Consider the following 23,283-nt stretch of genomic DNA (forward strand, 5'->3'; position numbering starts at 1 on the left):
TTTTCATGCATACAGATGTTGTCATTTTGTTAAAAATAATTTGGCTTGAGGTAACACTTTGGGGTTGGCTATGATTTCTCAGCAAAAATTTTACTTTCTTTGCAACTCTTTCAAGGTGAGAAAATCTACTCAAAACATTGTTTTTGAAAGCAATGATGTTTTTGTCACTGTTAGATTAAATAATACATCACATAGACACAAAGTACACTCTTTAGAGATTTTAATTTAGGGGACAAAATTTTATTTCTGCATAAAGAACAACCTTTATGCAGAGAACAACCTTTCAATTCTCAAAACTTTTCATAGTCTTAGAACAGAGCATACATCCCCTTAGCATGGTTCCCACAGCATCAAGTGAATTGACTCATCCTGCGGATCATTGCAATAAGCTTCCCTTCGTCTCTGTCTCAGGGACTTTCCATCCATCTCCCAACCTGGTAAGAATAATTATGTCCTTCTTTTTTTCCCCAAATTCTTTAATGACATAACACACATCTAATTCCCTTAAATGCTTAGTTTATCCCCTTCTTTTCAGCACTTCCTCCTCCCTGTGGGACACCCACCTGAATGACATATAATTCTGGGTAAAATGTCAGGCGTGATGTTGCCTGCTCATCTGGGAACATGCAATTCCTGCTATTTGGATTACACCCCCCTTCTCCACAATTACTGCTTCCCTTCACACCAATTTCATCTATAAAACCAATCTTTTTTTTTTTTTAACTTTTTTAGATTTGGGCTTCTTTAGCATTATTTCTTTGTGATAGTACTTAATAGCACATGGCTATTCTTATTTGTTGGCATGTCTGTCTTGTCTAATAATGCCAGCAAGGCAAGAAGTAGATATATTTCATATCTCTAGCTTCTAGCAAATGCTTGGCCCGTGGTAAGGATGTAATAAACTTGGCCGAATGAATGTCCAGAATGATAAAGCACAACTGGTATCGCAGCTAGCTGGTTGATTGTAGTAACTGATTATTATTCTATCCAAAACATCCCAATTTCACTGCAGTGGGAACAAAAATGGAACCTGGAGTAAAAACTCTAGGTCTAGTCTTTGTTTTGTTATTCCCTAGTTAAGTGACTCCAGGAAATTTTACATGATACCACAAACCATAGTATTCTTACCATTTCTAAAAATTAAGATAATACCACCTCCACCTATTTCACAGAGGTTTCAAGGAAACCAAACAATTCTTTGTGTGAATGCATATTGTAAAGTCTCTAGTTCTCCATAAATCTGAAGTCTTATAATGGCTAAATTGGATCATACAGAATCTCTGTTGGTGATTGACCATAGCAGGGCTCACTGAGGCCACTCAGCATATTGTACTTGCATGTCTCCCTGGGCAGTGAGGACAGCCTTCCTTTATGTGAGGGTCTAAGGAAAGGGCCTGGGAAGCCCCCAAACCCTCAAGTACATCATCCATTCTGGACTAATTAAGACCTGACCATAGGAGTAATACCTCAGGGGAAACAAAACATATCTGCCTAGATAACAGATTTAGAACCTGCAATAGGATATTAAAAATTGTTTCCAATTTGAAAAGAGATTTGGTCATTACTTAAAAAGAGGGAAAAGGCAAAAAAAAAAAAAAATTGGTCATTGGCAGGAAGCTTAACTAATGGAAACCACACTGCTCCTAAAGTAAGGAGACCTGGGTCATCTTGCCTCCCTACACTCTGGCCCCCAGGTTTCAGGATCCTCAGCTATAAAATGAGGCTGGTTTGGGTGAGCTTCTTGTTCCCTTCCAACCTGGCAGTTCCATGATCCCAAATGACCTGGGATCTAACAGCCCAGTATTGCCTAAATGTTCCCAGGAATTAGCAGAGCATGAAGTGGGTTTCATGCTCAGTTGAGAAATATAAAGATGGGCCTGTTACTTGTGGCTAGAAAAACACATCACTTCTGACACAGAAAGAACACAGAGGGTGAGGAATCCAACCAGAGCAGTGAGTCTCAATTGCCAAACCCAAAATGATTTTCCTCTTTGAGGTTAGAAGCCAAGCAGTTGGAGAAAGAGTTACATAATGTTTTGTCACTCCTTAACTCAGGCTTTTGTTCTGTTATGATGATTGCCTCTCCTGGACTACCTGAAAGGTCAATGTCAAGAGCCCCACCTTGTACTTGAGGCTCTGTCACCAAATATTCCCACAACCCGAGGTAAGTTGCTTAACCCCTCGAAGCCTTAGTTTCAACTGTGAAATGGTTGCATTGAACAATGAATAAATGTGTTAGAAATAAGAAATAATAATAAATTAGGTGAAAAGCAGAGGATAGTAATCACTAAAAGCAACAGGAAAGTATACATGGATGTAATTTTACTCATTCACTGAAGAAATATTTATTTATTGTGCCAGGCATTAGTCTAGGGACTGTGGATAAAGAAGTAGAAAAAAGAAAAAAGAACTGGCAGATATTCCTGCTTTCTTGGAGCTTAAATTTCTGTCGGGATGACAGTAAATAAACGAGCAAGCGAAATATATGACAAATGGTGACAGATACTATAGAGCAAAAGGGCAGGAAAGGACTTGGAGTCTTGAAGGGGGTGGAAATGGAGTGGGTGCTACAAATGCCTGAAGGAGAAGGAAAGAGCTGAGGCTGTTAGAGAGGAGAGTCCTCCAGCAGATGGAACAGCATGCACAAATAAACCAGGAACCACAGGAACACTAGTGTGGCTGGAGCTGGCGGGCTGGGCAGAGAGTAGTCGGAAATGAGCCCAGCGATTTAACAGAGGACAGACTGTATAGAGCTGGGATAACTAACCCAACATAGGGTTCAAAAAGAACATTCTGATGCAGAGTGGAGAATGGACGATTGGGAGGCAAAGGCTAAAGCAAGAAGATCAGTTAAGAGACTATAACAATAAAGGGAGATAATGGTGCCTTTTATAAGTCTGATAGCAGTGCAGGTGGGTAGAATGGTCATTGCCTGTGTTTTAAAAAGCAAACAGTTTTTGTTAATGGATTAGGTGCAGATTTTGAGTGGAATAAAAGAGTTAAAGAAGGTATACAAACGGCCACAGGGGTGGCCCTAAAAAGGAAAGAAAAACAAAGACGTAAATGAAAACATTTTAAACATCATTGCTTATTAGGAAAATGCAATCAAAACTATATTGAGATATCACTTTACACCTACTAAAATCACTATAGTCAATAAAAAAAATACTAACTGTTAGCAAGGATATGGAGATATTGAAACTGTCATGCATTTCTGATAGGAATATCAAATATTACAGTCACTATGGAAAATAGTTCGGTTGGTCCTCAAAAAGCTATACATAGAATTACTATATGACCCAGCAATTCCATTCCTAGGCATGTATCCAAAAGAACTGAAAACAGGAACTCGAATAGATTTTTGTAACAAATATTCATTGTATGATTACTCACAATAGCCAAAAGTTAGAAAAACCCAAGTGTCCATTAACAAAAAGATACACAGAATGTGGCATGTGCATACAATAAAATATTATTCAGCCACAAAAAGTAAGTTCTGTTACATACTATAATATGGATTAATCTTGAAAATATTATGCTATAAGCAAGACACAAAAGACCAGATATTGTAAGATTACTTTTAAATGAAACAGCCAGAATATATGTCAAATAGAGACAGAGAGTAGATTAGAGGTTACCAGGGGCAGAGGGTGGTGAAGAATGAAGAGTCATTGCTTTATGATTATAGAGTTTCTATTTAGAATGATAAAAATTTATGGAACTAGAAGGTCGTGATGGTTGCACAACACTGTGAATGTAATTTATGCCGCTGAATTTAATGGTTAAAATGTCAAATCTTGTGTGTGTATATATATAACCACAATTTACAAAATTAATAATGTAATATGCCAAAAGAATTGAATCATACATTTTAAATGGGTGAATTATATGGTATGTGCATTATATCTCAATAAAGCTGTTTAAAAAATTAATGACGCAGAAGAGAGGGGAAAATTGCTAGAGGTGTCTTTGAGTAGTCAAGAAAAGATGTGATCGACTATATTCAGGGTCTTGGCTTAAATAGAAATACGGATTATTCATCCACAGTAACAAGGATGTAGGTCAAAGAATATGGACACAAATGTAGGTGGCAGGTCTGGGGGTTGGGAGAAGGTTTGTCAATCTCAGCTGCCTTGAAGTTACTGTCAAGTTCCACCTTTTTTACAGTGTTTATTTCATTCTGCCAATCAGGTCCTTGGTTGTTCTTTCCCTTACCCCAAATCACTCAAGTGTAAGTTTCTTAAAAGTGAATACAATGCCTTAACTCATTATGAATTTCCATAGAACCTAGGATAATACATTCTTAAAACATTCTGAATGAACGAATGACCAAACTATGGTTACAACAGACAACTGGCTCCCAAGAATTCAGTTGGTTTTCATTTCCCATCTTCAATTTAGTCTTCTCTACCTCTACGTCATATATAAGCTAAATATGTTTGGTGAGAAACCTTCTTAGCATCCATCCAGCTGTAGTTGTGTGATAATATTCTTCCATCTCTGTTGAAAACCAATTTTTGTTGGCCCTGTATGGAAGATGAGGCAGCTCCAGCTGGTGAGTTCATCAGCACCAGCGTCCCACCCGCAGCTGGGGCCATGGCAATAGACTCCTGGGCCCTGGCTGTGGACAAGCAGGAAACAGCAGTTGAGTCATTGGACAACTCGCTTCTTAAGGAAGATAAACTCAAACCAGATGTTAATAGTCTTTACATTTTTCGTGTTTCATAGAATTTGAATTGCTCAGCTGTTGGATATGGGATGTGATTTTGAATGATGGCCACTTTGTGTCAGATAGACACTGCTGACAAGACCAATGCTAATGCAGAAAAGACAGATGAAGAAGGGAATGAGGATAGTGCTGTCCAAGCTTCTAACAGGTTGATCAGAAGCCACCTTGTTAATAACACAAAGTATGTGGAAGACCTATAACAGGATCCAAACATTCCTTTAAGGAGCTACATCTGAAACCACAGCTTCTTCAGAGAGTCTATACCATAGGCTTCATCTATCTCTCCAAAATACAAGAGAACACATTGCCTTTGATGTTTGCTGAGCCCTCACAGAACTTAGTTGCCCAATTTCAGTCTGATCTGGTAAAATAGCTGCCTTTGTGTTAGCCACGCAAGCAGATACCCCAGTGTCTGTGCTTCTCCCAAACTTAAGAGCTTGTCCTTCAAACAGGAAAAGTGATTTAGTGGATGGGAAAATCTTACCCTGAACTTAAGCCAGCTTATGGTGTTCAAGTCAATAAACTGGAAAAAAGATCAGAAGGTCAGTGAGCATGTTTTCATTGGCACCCCCTGGGGCCATTCTGGACTGCTGCTCCAAGCTTACGTTCATTGACTCCAAGAAGATCAAGATTTGACCGGGATGAAACTGACATGGTGACAGCTACTCACCACCACCAAGATCAGAATATCTCCATCTAGAGGCTGCTACCCAGGAACTGCCAGATGCTGCTTTCCCCCGCCACCTTTGAAGACTGTGTGGAAATTTGCCCAGACAGTGGTCCCAGACCCAAATATTATTAAACTGAGATTAAACAGGAAACAGTGAACAACAAGAAGCACTACTACATCCTGTGCAATAATAGAAATGAGAAGTTCCAGGCCTTGAATAACCTCTATGAGACCATCGCCATTGCTTAAGCAATGATCTTCTGCCATACTCCTAAAACACCTGGCTGGCTGGCAGTTGATCTCTCAAAAGAAGGCCACCAGGTGGCTCTGCTGACTGGTGAAATGAGGTGGAGCAGAGGGCTGTAGTGATTGAGAACTCCAGAGAGAACAAAGAGAAAGTTCTGGTGACCACCAACATACATGCCCAAATTGTTGATTTTGAACACATGTCTCTCATACTTTGACCTTCCCCTTTACAAGGATGGGACCTGGACAGGAGACCTACCTGAACTGGATTGGGCACACGAGCTGCTTTGGCAAGAAGTGGCTAGCAGTGAATGTGGTTGATGGCAAATACAGCATGATATCCTGAACAGAATGTAGGAATAGTTCAATACGAAAATAGAAGTATTGGGCACGGATGATGTGGAGAAGATTGAGAAAATAGCCACCTGAGAAACTCCACCCATCTCTGGTACCCACCCCCGGCTCTCCCCCTGCATAATATACTAATGCTTTCATGGCACAGGCCTTGGCAGTCACTACAAAGACATGAGTAGCGAGAAACTACCTACCTTATTTTATTTTATTTTACTGTAGCCGTATATGGAAGTCCTCAGGCCAGAGATTGAATCTGAGCCACAGCTGCAGCAATGCCAGATCCTTTGACTCACTGCACCCCAGGCTAGAGATCCAACCTGCACCTCTGTAGCCAGCCAAGCCACTGCAGTTGGATTCTTAACCCACTAAGCCCCAGTAGGAACTCCTACCTACCTCATTTTAAATTGTTTGGACTTGCCGAAATTGTGAAATGATGAGGAAAAGTAGAAAAAATTGCCTACCAAACTGTCGAAGATTAGGCATGATTACACAGAATTTTTTTTTATTGAGGTATGGTTTATTTACAATTTTGTGTTAGTTTCTAGTGTAGAGAAAAGTGATTTGGTTTCATATATGTATATGTATATATATGTGTTTATATATATGTATATATATTATTTTCCATTATTATTATAGGATATTGGGTATCACTCCCTACACAGTAGGACCTTGTTTTTTATATCGTTTATATATAGCAGTTTGTAGCTTATAATCCCAAACTCCTAGTTCATCCTTCCTCAACTCTTTTCCGTTTTAGTAAAAATAAGTTTGTTTTCTATGTCCTTGAGTCTGTTTCTGCTTCTTAGATAAGTTAGTTTGTGTCATATTTTAGATTCCACATGTAAGTGATATCATGATATTTTTCTCTTTCTGACTTATTTCATTCAGTATAATAATCTCCAGATCCATGTATGTTGCTGAAAATGGCAGTATTTCATTCTTTTTTATGGCTAAGTACTATTCCAGTGTACATATGTACCATATGTTCTTTATCCATTCATCTGTCAATGGACATTTAGGTTACTTCTGTGTCTTGGCTATTGTGAACAGGGCTGCAGTGGACATTGGGGTGCAGGTATCTTTTCGAATTAGTTTCATCTGGATATAATGCCCAGGAGCAGTATTGCTGGATCACATGGTAGTTCAATTTTTTTTTTTTTTTTTTTTTTGGTCTTTTTGTCTTTCTACGGCCACATTTGTGGCACATGGAGATTCCCAGGCTAAGGGTCAAATTGGAGCTGTAGCCACCAGCCTATGCCAGAGCCACAGCAACGCAGGATCCAAGCCGCGTCTGGAACCTACGCCACAGCCCTGGGCAAGGGCTGGATTCTTAACCCACTGATTGAGACTAGGGATCAAACCCGCATCCTCATGGATGCTAGTTGGATTCACTAACTGCTGAGCCAGGACGGGGAACTCCCTGGGAGTTCTATTTTTACTTTTTTAAGGAATCTCCATACTGTTTTTCTCTAGTGGCTGCACCAATTTACATTCCCACCTCCAGAATAAACTGAAATTTACCCTTTGGCATTTCTATCTCTTTGGAGGGGGGAGCAGGATTTTTCCCATTACTATGCTAATCGAGATACTGTGGCTCCTCACTTGCTCAGGATCGGTTGGGCAGCCCCTTCCTATTCCCTGGCTAGGCGTGTTTGGGCCAACCTCCAGCCCCTGAGGCAGTGACAGGATAGAAGGGAAGACTACACACAGAGAGACCCCAAGTAGGGCATGTGTATAAGCCAGCCACTGTGTTTGGGGTGTGGCATGGAGACCTGTCAGCCACTGCTTTGGGCTCAGTTTGGGACAACTGATCTGAGGGTGGTTCGCCCCCCTCTTGTCCTGATGACAACAGCAGGAAGGGATGTGAATGAAATCTTTGCTGCAGAACCATGACCAGTTCCTCTTAGCAGGTGCAATCTGTATAGAATGTACATCTGATTACTGGTGGGTCCCTTGCTTGTGATTGACCAAGTCCTGTGGATAAATCCCTCATGGAATTTGTGGTCGCCCCAGCTTGTCACAAACTCTGGTCTTACAGAAACTTGTAGCATCTTTTTACATTCCTAACATCACCTGGACCCCTAAGTAACCCTAAGCAAATAAAAGGTGATCTGAGCTTTGGATCCTCACTGAAAATTATGGTTTCAAGTCGATACTGGCCAACCTCAAGGCAGCTCCAAATGTGATCAGCAATAATCACAAATCCTTGCTTTGTCTCCAGACACCAGAAGGCAAGTTTGTTTGTTTGTTTTCAGTTGGTTTGTTGTTTTTTGCCAGAGCTGGGGAATGATTTCAGAAACTTGGCATCTTGATCGCAAAGAAATTCTGAATATCTGTGTTCACAGTGCTTGAATACAAAACAGGTGCAACTTAGGACTATATGGACTATAGCTGTTCATCTGTCCAAGACAAGAATAATTGCCAAGACCTTCACTCTAGCCTTACTTGAAATCTTTGTGCAGAATAGTCAGAGCAAATACTAGCACTATAGACTTCCCCAAAGCTGGCCAGGGCTGTTGGTACCTACAGAGTGGCAGAGAAAAGATGAGGTGAAACTGAATCGCAAGAGCAATATAAAACCCCAACCAAAAAGATTCCTCTTCAGCTCTTTGACCTTAATACAGCACAGTGTTTTTATTTAGGACCAGACCTGGAAGAAGGATTTCCTGTGATGAGAACTATTTCAATCCCACCTTACTTGTAGACATTTCTGTGTTGGGGGGTCAAACCTGTTTCCTGGAAAGGGAAGGGGACAATGCCAGCCTCTAGATGGTTTCCTTAATCTATAGAGAGACTGACAGCCTGCCCCTCTTGCCACATTCCCCCACTGGGCACTTGACTCTATTGAGTCTTATTTATGTTTCTGGCCAACTCTGACCCACACCACCTTACACCCCACCAGGAGTCTTGTAAGAAGAGACGAAATGTTATGTCCCACCACCCAAAGTACTACGGACTAACCCTGAAATAATTTAAAAAACAAAGGCAATAAATAAAGGAGTATAGACTCCTCAAAACAAAGAAACAAAGAAACAATTTTTGTTTTTCAGAATCTTCTGTTTTTAGCTGGAATCTCAGCCAGTCTTCCTCATTGCAAAGAGTGGTGTGAAAAATCCTGGGCTAAAACATGCACCAGCCTTTGGAGAATTGGATATGTAATCATAGGAAGAGAATACATGAAATAGCTTTAAAATATTTATGAAGGAGTTCCCGTTGTGGCTCAGCGGGTTAAGAACCAAATATAGTCCATGAGGATGTAGATTCAATCCCTGCCCTTGCTCAGTGGGTTAAGGATCTGGCCTTGCCACAAGCTGTGGTGTAGGTTGCAGACGCAACTCCGATCTGGTATTGCTGTGGCTGTGGTATAGGCCAACAGCTGCAGCTCCAATTCAACCCCTAACCTGGGAACTTCCATATGCCACAGGTATGATCCTAAAAAGAAAATAATAAAATAAAATAAAATATTTATGAATATCATGATGATCAAATTCTAAATCATGTGACGACTGGTGTAAGCTCTAAAGGGCTTCTATCCTTTGGGCCTTCCCAGTCAGATAGGATCAGTTCGAGAAGACTTCTTGGAGCAACAGAGTTGTGAACAGGTTGTTAAAAAGATGATGAACATAGATTTCAGTGAAGCAAGTAAAGACCTTTTCACAAGGGTAAATGACTAAGGTACACAGATGTAATAAGAAAGGTAAATGAGGAGGAGGGGCTACAGGAGCAGAAGTAGAAGGAAGATAAGTTTTCTTTTAATAATCCTGAAAGTTAATGACAACACTTCAAACTTTAAGTCATTGGGAGTTCCCATTGTGGTGCAGCAGAAATGAATCCGACTAGTATCCATAAGGATATGGGTTTGATTCCTGGCCTCACTCAGTGGGTTAAGGATCCAGCATGTTGTGAACTGTGGTGTAGGTGGCAGGCATGGCTCAGGTCCCCCTTTGCTGTGGCTGTGGTATAGGCTGGCAGCTGCAGCTCTGATTCAACTCCTAGCCTGAGAACTTCCATATGCCACGGGCTTGGCCCTAAAATGCCAAAAGAAAAAAATTCCCCCAAAACTCTAAGTCATGATTCCTGTGTAATATTTCATTTCAAGTAGAATATATTGAGGAGTTCTGTGGTACAGTGGGTTAAGAATCCAGCTTTGTCACTGTAGCAGCTCAGGTCACTGCTGTGGTGCAGGTCAATCCAAGGCCTGGGAACTTCCACATGCTGGAATATTGAGAAAATGAATCCAAAAATGATTCATTAATTGAATGACAAAATCAAAGAAATGTGAGGGGTTTTTTGCCTTTTTTTTTTTTTTTCTTTAGGACTGCACCCACGGCATATGCAAATTCCCAGGCTAGGAGTCAAATCAGAGCTACGCTACTGGCCTATACCACACCCACAGAAACGCGGGATCCGAGCCGTGTCTGCAACCCACACCACAGCTCACGGCAACACCAGATCCTTAACCCACTGAGGAAGGCCAGGGATCGAACCCACATCTTCATGGATCTTAGTCGTATTCATTACCACTGAGCCACAATGGGAACTCCACAATCCAAGAAATGTTTTGATACACTCAAAGGAACTCAGTAAATCATTACTATTCTGACTTGCATTATAAAATCTGAATGTCACCACAGTGTTTTATGGAAGTGTTATTAGAGCTAACATTTATTGGATACTTATTTTAGCCTACACACTATTCTATGTGTTCCACACATATTTCAGTTATTTCTTGCAATCATCCTAAGAGACGAGCCTTATTGACCACTGTTTTTCTAGTTGAAGTAAAGGAAGGATAACTTAATAGTCTCTAGGTCACATGACAGGTCAAGATTTGAATCCAGGCTGAGTCTGCCTTTTACATAACGTGTGCTACCTCTCTTTCACAGCAACAATGGCAGTCAGACAAATATTTATCTCAACAGATTCACTTGATGGGGACAAAGTTATACACCAAAAATGGAGGAGATAGGGGCCCAGGGAAGAGTGAAGTAGGGAAAATGACTCTATAATTTTAAGTTGAATTATATTAGATAATTCAAGATGAATATCATATTTTTTTCTTTACTGAACAGGCTTATAGCCAACAGGAGATGTACTGAGTCGTGTACGTGGCAGAGGGAATAAAAAGATGCACGCAGAAGGCTATTGCCTTAGAGATGTCTGTGAATTTTATGGGGGAGAAACAATGATAAATCATGATGATTTATCCCAGGCTAATGAAATAAATCCTATTCCTGTGTCATAAGCACTGTGAAAACACAGGAGAAAAATGATTAATTCTGAGTGGATGGTGGAGGGAACTTCAAAGAGGAGCAGGCCCTAGAGCTAATCTTTAGAGAATGAGCAGGATTTTCACTAGGTAAAGCCTCGGGGAAGTACAGTCTGGGCATGCACAAAGGGTAGGGAAATAGAGAGTCACAGAATACTCAGGAGGGAATACTGCACAAGTGGAGAAAGATGTGGAAATGGAGGCTGGGGCAGCCCTACAGTCTTGATGGCAGAGCACCAGAATGCCATCACATTGAAATGTAGGGACTTAGTTTTTTAGGTAATGGAATTTGGCTTGTGTTTTGCGCTCTTGTGTGAGCTTTTTAAAAGGTTCCTATCTCAATCATCTCTAAATTTCTAGCATCTTATACAACATCTAGAACATAATAGACACATACAAAAATGGATGGATGGATGGATGGATGGATGAGGTAGACTCAATGCAAGCTTTAGAAGTTCAAAAGATAGAATTGATTGATTAACCAAATATTTGAGCATCGGGAGAGAGTCAAAGATGATGTGAATTTTTCCAGCACAGATTACAGGGAGTACAAAAGGATGAGCTGGCTTAAGGAGGTAAGATATATTTTAATAAATCTGCTATCCTGTATGAAAAAAATGTGGATTAGGGGGAACCACACAGCACAGAGGGGAGGAAGGCATCAAAGTGGGTAAGCACAATCTGGAGGTCCCTGTGTCTATAAGTGGAATTCAGGGATAGTCATCACTTTCTGAGTCCATGTCCTTTTTGGAAAAATGTCCATTTGGGTCTTTCACCCATTTTCAAATTGGGCTCTTTGGGTTTTTTGCCATTGAGTTATATGTGTTGAGTTATGTGTATATTAACCCCTTATCAGTTATATCATTGGCAAGTATTTTTCCCCATTCATTATGTTTTCTTTTCATTTGTCAGTGATTTCCTTTGTTGTGCATAGCTATAAAGTTTAATTTGGTCCCATTTGTTTATTTTTGCTTTTATTTCCTTTGCTTTGGGAGATAGACAAAAAAATACTGCTTCAATTTATGCCAAAGAGTGTTCTACCTATGTTTTCCTAAAGCAGTTTTATTGTATCTGGTCATTTAGGTCTTTAATCCATTCTGAGTTTACTTCTGTATATGGTATTAGAGAATATTCTTTTTTTCTTCTTCTTCTTCTTTTTTTTTTTTTTTTTTTTGTCTTTTCTAGGGCCATACTCGCGGCATATGGAGATTCCCGGGCTAGGGATCTAATCAGAGCTATAGCTGCTGGCCTATACCACAGCCACAGCAGCGCTGGATCTGAACCATGTCTGCAACTTACACCACAGCTCGTGGCAATGCTGGATCCTTATCCCAATGAGCGAGACCAGGGATTGAACCCACAACCTCATGGTTCCAAGTCGGATTCATTAACCACTGAGCCACGACAGGAACTCTAATATTCTAATTTTATTATTTTACATGTAGCTGTCCAGTTTTCCCAGCACCACTTCTTGAAAGACTGTCTTTTCTCCATTGTATATTATTTCCTCCTTTGTTGTAGATTAATTGGCCATAAGTGCATGTGTTTATTTCCAGGCTCTCTCTTCTGTTCCATTGATCTATGTATCTCTTTATGCACCAGCACCATACTCTTTTGATTACAGTGGCTTTGTAGTATAGTCTGAGATCAGGGAGTGTGATTCCTCCAGCACTCTTCTTCTTTCTCCAGATTGTTTTGGCTATTCACAGTCTTTTGTGCCTTCTCAAATAAAATTTAAAATGATTGTTCTAGTTCTGTAAAAAATGCATTGATAGTTTAATAGGGATTGCACTGAATTTATAGAATGTCTTGGATGGTATGTTCATTTTATCAATATTGACTCTTCCAAATCCAAGAGCATGGTATATCTTTCCATTTCTTTGAATCTTCCCTAATTTCCTTGATTAATGTCTTATAGTCCTCAGCATATGTCTTTCATCTCCTTTAACAGGCTTATTCCTAGGTATTTTATTTTTGATGTGATTGTAAATGATGAGGATTGTTAAATCCTCTTTCTAATAGAATAACAAGAGTTAGTTATTAATGTATAGAAATACAACAGATTTCTGTATATAATTTTGTACCCTGCAACTTTACCAAAATCATTGATGAGCTCTGTTTTTGGTGGTATCTTGAAGGTTTTCTATGAATATTATCATGTCATCTGCAAACAAGGACAGTTTTACTTCTCTCTTTCTAATTTGGATTCCTTTTCTCTCTTTTTCTTGTCTAATTGCTGTAACGAGAGTGGGCATTCTTGTCTTGTTCCTAAAGCTGCTGAGTATGACGTTAGCTGGAAGTTCATCATATATGCCCTTTATTATGTTGAGATATATTCCATATATGCCCATTTTCTGTAGAGTTTTTATCAACAATGAATGTTGAATTTTGTCAAAGCTTTTCCTGCATTTATTGAGATGATATTATGGCTTTTATTCTTCAGTTTTTTAATGTGATGTATCACATTGATTGATTTGAGGATACTGAAAAATACTTGCATCTCTGGGATAAATCCCACTTGATTTCCCAATGTATTGTTGGATTAGGTTTACTAATTTTGTTGAAGATTTTTGCATCTATGTTCAATAATGATATTGGCCTGTAACTTTCTTTTTCTGTGATATATTTGGTTTGGTATCAGGTGATGCTGGCCTCATAGAATGAGTTCAGGAGGATTCCTTTCTCTGATATTTTTTGAAATATTTTGGAAGGATAAGTGTTAACTCTTATCTAAATGTTTGGTAGAATTCACCTGTGAAGCCATTTAGTCCTGGACTTTCATTTGTTGGGAATTTATTTATTACTGATTCAATTTCATTACTACTAATTGGTCTGTTCACATGTTCTATTTCTTCCTGGTTCATCATGAGAAATTGTACATTTATAAGAATTTGTCCATTTCTTCTTGGTTGTCTACTTTATTGGCATGAGGCACCCCAACATGGGTACCTACAGGCTGATGGGCCAGGGTGGGACTGCTTCCTGGGGCAATAAGCTAGAAGGATTCCACAATGGTGCTTTTCAGCACCAGTGTCCTTGTAGTAGGAAAATGCTCCCCAAAATGGCTGCCACCAGTGTTTATGTCCTCAGTTTGAGCCCTAGTTGCCTCCCATCTCTCCATGAGACTCTCCAAGACCAGTAGGTAAGATTTATCCAGGTTCCTATCAAAATACTGCTTCAGCTGATTCTGCCCTGAGTGCCAGAGTGTGAGATACTGTGTGTGTCCTTAAGGGTGAAGTATCTATTTTCCTCATCCCTCTGGGAGTCCCAAAAGTAAGCCCCATTGCCCTTCGAAGCTGAATTCTCTGAGGGTTTATCTTCCTGGTGCAGGACCTGGGGCTCAGATCTCTCACTTCCTTGGGAGAAACTCGGCAACTGCAATTTTTCTCCTGTCTGTGAGTCAGCCACCCAGGGAATCTAGAACTTGACTATATTTTGAGTTTTCCTCTCTTAGCAGTCTTGTGGTTCCTTCCTTATATCTTTAGTTGTAAAAGACCTTTTCTGGTAGGTTCTGATTTTTTCACTGATGGTTGTTCTGTATAAAGTTTTGATTTTGTTATGCCTGTGAGAAAATTAGAGCTCAAGTTCTTTCTATTCCACTATTTGGCTGATTTCCCCTCACAGTCCTTTATATTAATGAAGAATTTTTAAATTCATGGGCTACTTGTATTTTCTCTTCTGTAAATTTTTGATGTAAATCCTTTAGATATTTATAAATTGGCATATTCATCTTTTTCTTATAAATTTATAAAAGTTTGTATATGTTAAATAACCTTTTGTCTGTCCCACATGTTACATATATTTTTGCCCAATTTTTCATTTGCTTTTTAAAAATTATATTATTATAGTCTAAACATGGAAGAATTAAAGGGCAAGAGGGAGGGAGTGAGATGGACTGGGAGTCTGGGGTTAGTAGATGCAAACTATTACATTTGGGGTCAGTAGCTGCAATGAATAGACAATAAGGTCCTACTGTATAGCACAGGAAATTATATCAATTTCTTGAGATAGACCGTGATGGAATATAATAGGAGAAAAATGTGTGTGTGTGTGTGTGTGTGTGTGTGTGTGTGTATGACTGGGTCACTTTTCTGTACAGCAGACATTAGCACAATATTGTAAATCTATTATATTTTAATAAAAAATAAAGTTAGAGTAAGATATAATTTAGAAAAAGTGAAATCTTCCTTTCTCTATGACACACAACCTCCACTGGCACAAACAAAATATGGAGTAGTTTTATCACCCTAAAATAAAATTCCCTCTGGCTCTTTTCTCCCTCAATACTTTCCCTAGCAACCATTAATTTGTTTTCTATCCCTATAGTTTTACCTTGTCCAAAATCTCATACAAATAAAACTGTACAGTATGTAGCCTTTTTAATCTGGCTTCTTCCACTTAGCATAATGCATTTCAGATTCTCCATGAATCAGTAATTTTCCTACTTTCTATTGCTGAGTAGTATTCTTTCTATATATATCCAGTGTCTTTATACGTTCACCATTTGATGGAAATTTTAATTATTTATGGGTTTTGGTGACTATGAGTAAAAAAAATTAAAAGTTTCCATTGACATTCATGTGGATATTTTTGTGTAGACATGTTTTCATTCCCCGCAGATTAAATACCTAGGAGCATAGTAAAAGTATATTGATCTTTGTAAGAAATTGCTAAACTAGTTTCTTTTCTTTTTTGTCTTTTTGCCTTTTCTAGGGCTGCACTCTTGGCCAAACTATTTTCTAAAGTAGCTGTACCATTTGCATTCCTGTCAACAATGTAAAAGAATTCCAGTTGCTCCCTGTCCTTGAAATTACTTGATATTGTCATGTTTATTTTTTTTCCTTTTCTTTCTTTTTCTTTTTCTTTCTTTTTTTTAGCCATTCTAATAAGTGTGTGGTGATATCTCATTGTGGTTTAAATTTGTATTTTTCTAAGAATAATAATGAATATTTTTTCACTGTTTGCCATTCTTACATCTTCTTTGGTAAAGTGCTTAGGTGTTTTGTTTATTTTTAAAGCGAAGTTATTTTCTTACTGAGTTATGAGTGTCTTTACATGTCCTAGATGTCAGTTCATTATCAGATATATGTTCTCTGACTTGCTTTTTTTCATTCTTCCCACAACATCTTTTCAAATATCATATCCTTAATTTTCATTGTCAAATTTATCAGTCGTTTCTTTTGTGATACATACTTTTGGTGGCTTATCTAAGAAATATTTGCCTATCCCAAAGTTGCAAGGATTTTTTCCTATGTTTTCTTCCAGAAGTTTTATGACCGGAGGTTCCACACTTAGCTCTGCTTTTTCAATTCAGTTTTTGCCTATGGTGTTAGAAATGGGTCAAGGTAAAAATATACATTTTTTCTTTTTTCTTTTTTCTTTTTTTTTTTTTTGCAGATAGATGTCCAATTGCTTCAGAATAATTTGTTTAAAAGGACTATCTTCTTGAGGCAGAATATTAACTCAGGTAGTCAGTTTAGGAGCATGGGCTTTGATGAATTCTTTGATATGGCCATTGATTAACATTTGTGGCTTAAGGGCTCCAGGGAGTAACATCCCCACAGGCCTTGTTTACCATAGGGAGTGTACCTACGCCCAGATGGACATTAATCCCTAATCCCCCAGTGACTCAGTTCAAAAGAAACTATACACCCCTAGGACCCTATGGGACAAGGTCTGATATGGGTAACTGAATAAGGCCAAAAGGAGAAGACCACATCTCTCTGGACCCCATTTTGGTACCCGCCCCCATCTTTAAGGGATAAAAACCCCTATAGGACAATAGAGAAAGGGTGTCTCCTCCCGCCTCCCAGTGACCCTGGGAGCTATCTGCTTTCCTTTAATAAAACTTTGCTTGCTTGCTGCCTGTGTGTTCACAGAGTTCATTCTTCGACTGCCATGAACAAGAACCCGGATTCCGGTATCATTCTCTTGTTTGAACTGCCTCAGTACCGTTGAAAAAAAAATCATTTGTAAAAAAAAAAAAATTGACTACACATATCTATATCTTTTCTTTTCAAAACAGTCGCACCTGCTGCATATGAAAGTTCCTGGGCCAAGGGTTGAATCAGAGCTGCAGCTGCAGCCTACACCACAGCCATTGCAAAACCAGATCCAAGCTGCATCTGCAACCTATGCCACAGCTTGCAACAATGTCAGATTCTTAATCCACTGAGTGAGGCCAGGGATCAAACCCACACATTCACAGAGACAACACTGGGTCCTTAAGGCTATGATCACAATGGGAACTCCTATACATCTATATCTTGACTCAGTTTCTCCATTTATCTCTGGGTTTATACTTTTCCCATTACCATATTGTTTTGATTACTCTCAATTTATAATAAGTCAGAATCAAGTAGTGGAAAACTTTCAACCTTTTTCAAATTTTTTGGAATGTTTTAGTGTTTTTACTTTTTCATATAATTTATAAAATCAGCTTGGGTATTTCTACAAAGATAGAATGCCAAGATTTTGTTTGGAATTGTAGTGAATCTAAACTCAATTTGGGGAGAAAATACATTGTAATAAAATTGTCTTCCAATCTGTGAGCAGAGTATATCTCTCCATTTATGTATGTCTTTTTAAAAAATTATGAATTTCATCAGTGTTTTGTAGTTTTCAGCATTCAGTTTGTTGTATTTTTATGTAGACATTTTATATTTGTTGGCACTATTGTAAATAATACGTTAAATGTTTCCCATATATATAGTATTTCTGTATTTATATATTTATTGCAATTTTTATATTTTATTTATTTAACAATATTTCATCTGCCTGTGTGTTACCAATATTTTTGCTCTATTTAGCATTTACCTTTTAATCTTGCCAATAGGCAAATATTTAAGTCTTTTCATTTATGGTTCCTCCTTTTGCATAATTTCTTTATATTTCAAATTAATTTACTTTCATCTATAGTACTTTTTATTTTTAGAATGACTACAAACCTACAAAAAAAAAGGACACCATTATTCCTCTTCTATAGCTTATTACACTGATATCAAAAGATTAATTTTTCAAGATTACACAGTTTGTCAGCAGCATTTTTTTTTTTTTTGTCTTTTTGATATTTCTTTGGGCCACTCCTGTGGCATATGGAGTTTCCCAGGCTAGGGGTCCAATTGGAGCTGTAGCCCCTGGCCCACCCCAGAGCCACAGCAACGCAGGATCCGAGCCGCGTCTGCAACCTACACCACAGCTCATGGCAACGCCGGATTGTTAACCCACTGAGCAAGGGCAGGGACCGAATCCACAACCTCATGGTTCCTAGTCAGATTCCTCAACCACTGCGCCACGACGGGAACTCCCAGCAGCATCTTTTAAACTAGACTTTTAGGTACTCTGCTTCAAAAAACTTTTCACAGACTCGGCACTCAAAGAGCCCACAGTCTAATAGAAAAAAATAGATAAATAAATTTAATAAAGCTTCTGTGGTAGCCTGGAGGAAGTACAGTACTTAACATGAGGTGTAGTCAAGTCAGTACTAATAGAGATACTAAGTGTGCACCAAGGAGGAGACACAGTCCTTACATCACATGTTAATTTATCCTTATGGAGACAGTATTCATGGAACTGTATTTAAGACTTCCTGGGGAGTTCCTGCTCTGGTGCGGTGGGTTAAGGATCTGACTACAGTAGCTCAGTTGCTGTGGAGGTGTGGGTTTAATCCCCAGACCCGTGCAGGGGGTTAAGGATCTGGCATCACAGCAGCAGCAAAAAAAAAAAAAAAAAGACTTCTTGTACATTACTTTCTGGACTTTCTGATTCATGAATTTTTTTCTACTAACTGAAGGCTCAGAGGTTATATCTTGTCATATGACAACTATGAAATGGGGTAAATCAATATTCTAAGTGTAAATTCATACATTTCTTAAGTAAAAAATTAAAAATTGCACTCAGAATAACTCAAGATATTATTATTATGGATAAAGTTTTAGAAAAGCTAGCATGTGAATCAAAGTGGTACCCCTGGATTTTCCAGTTGAAAGTATTGGTAAAATGTATGAATACATATAAAGAAATGCAACTACTAATTACTTTCAGATTAAGACTGCAATAAACCTTTAAGAGAAATGACATCCCCCAGGAAATATTACTTGTTATCAAAATACAGGAAATAGCAGAGGAGTGTGTATATGCTTCCAGCTAACAAGAGACTATTTCCTTAAACTAAAGGCTCGTCATTGGCCTTATTTGACTCCATTCCCCAAAAAATCAGCCTGAGCCAAACCTGCTGCTAATGACAAAATCTAAACTGTGACTCAAGAGCTAAATAATAGCGGTAAGACAGAACTCATAATGACCTAGTAGAATACTTTTAGGTAATACTTTGAGGTAAATAGAACTAGCCTTATAAAATACCACAAATCATGATGATTCAAGTTTCTATTTAGATCTTTGTTGATCACCCAGATTTCAATAACTCTTCTAGAAGGAAAAGACTCTCCATATGAAGACCACTGAACCACATATCTGTCAACAGAATTTTTTAAAAATGTAATTGTATTGGTTGCAGGGATTTTAGTTTAGTTTTGTTTAGGTATAGATAAATTATGTTTCTTTCAGATTTGTTTTTTTTTAAATGAGATCTTTGGAAAGAAAATTTTATTCAATATACTTAATAAATATATTTTTATTCAACTTTGGTCTAAAGACGGGAAGACTCCAAGTAGGAGAGGAGAGGGATAAAAATAGGAGAACTAAAGTTAAAGAGGAGTGTATTCTCAATAATGCACTTAAGAAAAACTGTAAAACCTGGAGTTCCTATTGTGGATCAGCAGGTTAAAAAACCAACTAGTATCCTTGAGGATGCAGGTTCAATCCCTGGCCTAGCTCAGTAGGTTAAGGATCTGGTGTTTACACAAGCTGCAGGGTAGGCTGAAGATGTGGCTTGGATCTGGAGTTTCCTGTGTTTGTGTCATAGGCTGCCAGCTGCAGCTCTGATTCAACCCCTAGCCCAGGAACTTCCATATGCTACAGGTTCAACCCTAAAAAGAAAAAAAAAGAAAGAAAAACTGTATAACCTGGAAAGACTGAGCAGAGAAAGTGCAAAAATAGAGAGCAAGAAAGGGAGAGGATGATGATGGAGAAGAAAGTACTTGTATAGGATACATGGTAATTAGGTAAGGAGATAATGAAGCAAAAGTCTAGAGGAAGCAACTAAACAGAAGTATGAGAATACGTAAGAAGAAATAGGTGTTAACTATATATAAGTACGGGTGAGCTCTCCAAAATCGAGTATTATCAGCAGATCTAAATTCCTTCCAAAACAGCGTTATTAAATCTATAGATCAAGGACTACTTCTACTGATTAGGGTATATCCAACAAAGTCTCTCAATACATTTATGAAAAAAAGAAGAAAAATATACATTGGATGTTGGCCAAGTTAGATGGGTAGACATGTAGTTGAACAACCTTACCCAAAGCATATTACTTAAATGTTAATTCATTCACTCACTAATTCTCCAATGATAAACTCTTAATGCAGCTTCTATTTAGCAGGCACCATGTTAAGCCTTAGATATACTAAGAAGACCAAGTTCCATCACAGAAAACAGCAATATACTATTTAATAACTATGAGAGTAATCAAGTTAGAAGGAAAACTTTACTGAGGAGAAAAGACATTCACAAAGTTCTTCCCAAGCTTACCTTATTCAGTATTTTTCCCAATAATGTAGCTAATGCCAGAAAGGACTTGTCATTTTTTAAGATGTCATACAACTTGTAGATTGTAATACATTGTAATACATGTATTACATGTAATAATGTAACTTGTAATACATTAATAGGTAAAAATAAGTCAAGAATTGCAATGGCTATGCTAATGAGCTAAAACCAAGATGAATTAAATAAAAATAAATATAAATAAATAAATGGAGCGATCTACATTTATTTATTTTGCAATCTACATTTAGATTAAAAAAACACAACCACATGAATACAGGATGTGGAAGATTAACTTGACAGCAGCTAACGTAAAGAAGATCCGACCCTTAGTCAAACACAAACTCAGCCTAGCTTAGCTGTGACCTGTAATGAGTTAAACCGTTGAGGCTGCATTATGAAAGCCAAGGACTGCATTCTAGCTGGTAAAAATAATTCTGCAGTGTAGGGTTCAGTTCTGCAGCACACTTCAAGAAAGCATTTGATATGTTAGAGAGGATTTAGCAGGCGGCAACCAGAAGGGGTTTTACATCTTTAAAAATACGTAAAGAAATGGGGCTCTTTAGTCTAAAGAAAGGAAGGTGTAATGAAACCTCGGTGTTTTCATGAACAATGAATAGAATTATTCCATCAAGTCCTAGAGTGTGAAGTAAGAAGAAATAACTTTTTCTTAGGATTTATTCTTTGCAAAGAACATGTCCTATGAACCAAAGATTTTTGTTCTTATAATGACCTGAGGGTTAAGCAATGATGGTACTGCCAATGACCACCATTTTACGTGTGAGGAAGCAGGTTCAGAGAAGCTGGACCTTGCCTAAAGTGAAAACCCTGGGGTCCAAATTCCAATTTTCTGACCCTAAATCTATGCTTTTCCCACAATACCATGATATCCTTCCACCTAGAACTAGATTTTATGTCAGTATAAGGAAAGTCTTTCTAATAAGGACTACACACGAATGAAACAGATTGCCCCACAAATTAATGATCTTTCTTTCCCAGAAAAGGGCAAACAAGGCTGGAGGATTTTGTATCAAGGACATATTTTGGAGGTGACTTCTATTCATGTAGGAGTGTGGGTCAGGTGTTCCCCAAATCCATTCAAATAAATGTTTACTATGGGGAAAAAGAGAGGAATGAAGGAAGGGAAGGAGGAAAGGAGGAAGGAAGAAAAGGAGGAAGGAAGGAAAGAAAGAAGGAAGGAAGGAAGGAAGGAAAGAAAGAAAGAAAGAAAGAAAGAAAGAAAGAAAGAAAGAAAGAAAGAAAGAAAGAAAGAAAGAAAGAAAGAAAGAAGTTGGAGGGAGGGAGGAAGATGTGTTAGAGAGATTTTGAGAGATTCAAGATGATATTCATTATTCATCCATAGAATTCATTCATTCATTTATTCATTAACCAAAGATTCACTGACCACCTACTATGTAGTACTGAACCCTAGAATAGTGATAAGCACATCAGACTTAAAGATAAAAATCTTGGTATTAAGTACTAGTTAACTCAGTTATCAGTTGTGTGCATTTTGAGTCTAAATTTTCTCATATGGCAACTGAGGATTATAAAATCCACCTCAAGAATTATAAGAATTAAGTGAGATAACGTTTTTAAAGTACTAAGCACATAGTAGGATCTCTAAACATTAATTCTCTTCTTCCCTTTAAGTATGAAAGGTGCCATGATGTTGCTAGAAGAGTTCGTATGAACTGAATACAACAATAAGACAGGACCTGGATATACAGAAAATGAGGTGCAAACTGAACATTTCTTGGTGTTCACATTACTAAGCTGGTCTGAGACTGATCACTCAGGCTTAGCTCTGTAAGAAGAGAATAGTGTGTTAATTCACAAGCCAAGGTACAGCATCTCTAAAACTTTATTTGAGCTTGAATTCTCAATCTAAAATTTATTTTTTTCACTGATTTTTGTACTGTTGAGCAAATTGTTCTAGTTTCTTATTCTCCAATAGAACTGAAGAAAGGGAGATGTTTGTTGGATGCTTTTATAGATGAAACAGAAACAGGAAGCTTGTTTTATGGTGATTTATATCTCCCAAACCAGTATCTATCTAAACATGCTTTCAATCAGAAAAAGAAATCATTTGCCTAAAAATAAGAAAATTTCTACTTAGATTTACTAATTACACATTTCTGTTTTGAAAACCAAGCTTCTTGGCTATATCTAGAGTGGCTTTGGTTGTAATATTTTGGATAGTTTTGCCAACTTCATGTCTGGCCAGAAATCAGAAGACAATGGCTCAGCTGGTTATGAAAGATTGTTAGTCAGTACATAAGCTCGCCCAGCTATGGAAACCAAGTTTGCAAACAAAACCTGCTCAGCCTTTCTGAGACATTCTTCCAG

General features: G+C 38.1%; 1 pseudogene across 1 annotated transcript; it reads left to right on the forward strand.

The window, feature by feature from the left end:
• Positions 1-714: 714 nt before the first annotated feature.
• LOC110255427 (ATP-dependent RNA helicase DDX19B-like) lies at positions 715-6,074 on the forward strand (annotated as a pseudogene). The gene is made up of 2 exons (XR_014816913.1): positions 715-4,702; positions 4,796-6,074. The product of XR_014816913.1 is annotated as an ATP-dependent RNA helicase DDX19B-like (transcript).
• Positions 6,075-23,283: the final 17,209 nt, after the last annotated feature.

Source organism: Sus scrofa, chromosome 9 (assembly GCF_054392235.1).
Source record: "Sus scrofa isolate SSC_HxYL_T2T_F1_AM1 chromosome 9, Sscrofa_HxYL_maternal_Yorkshire_Landrace_v2.0, whole genome shotgun sequence".
NCBI classification, from domain to species: domain Eukaryota; kingdom Metazoa; phylum Chordata; class Mammalia; order Artiodactyla; family Suidae; genus Sus; species Sus scrofa.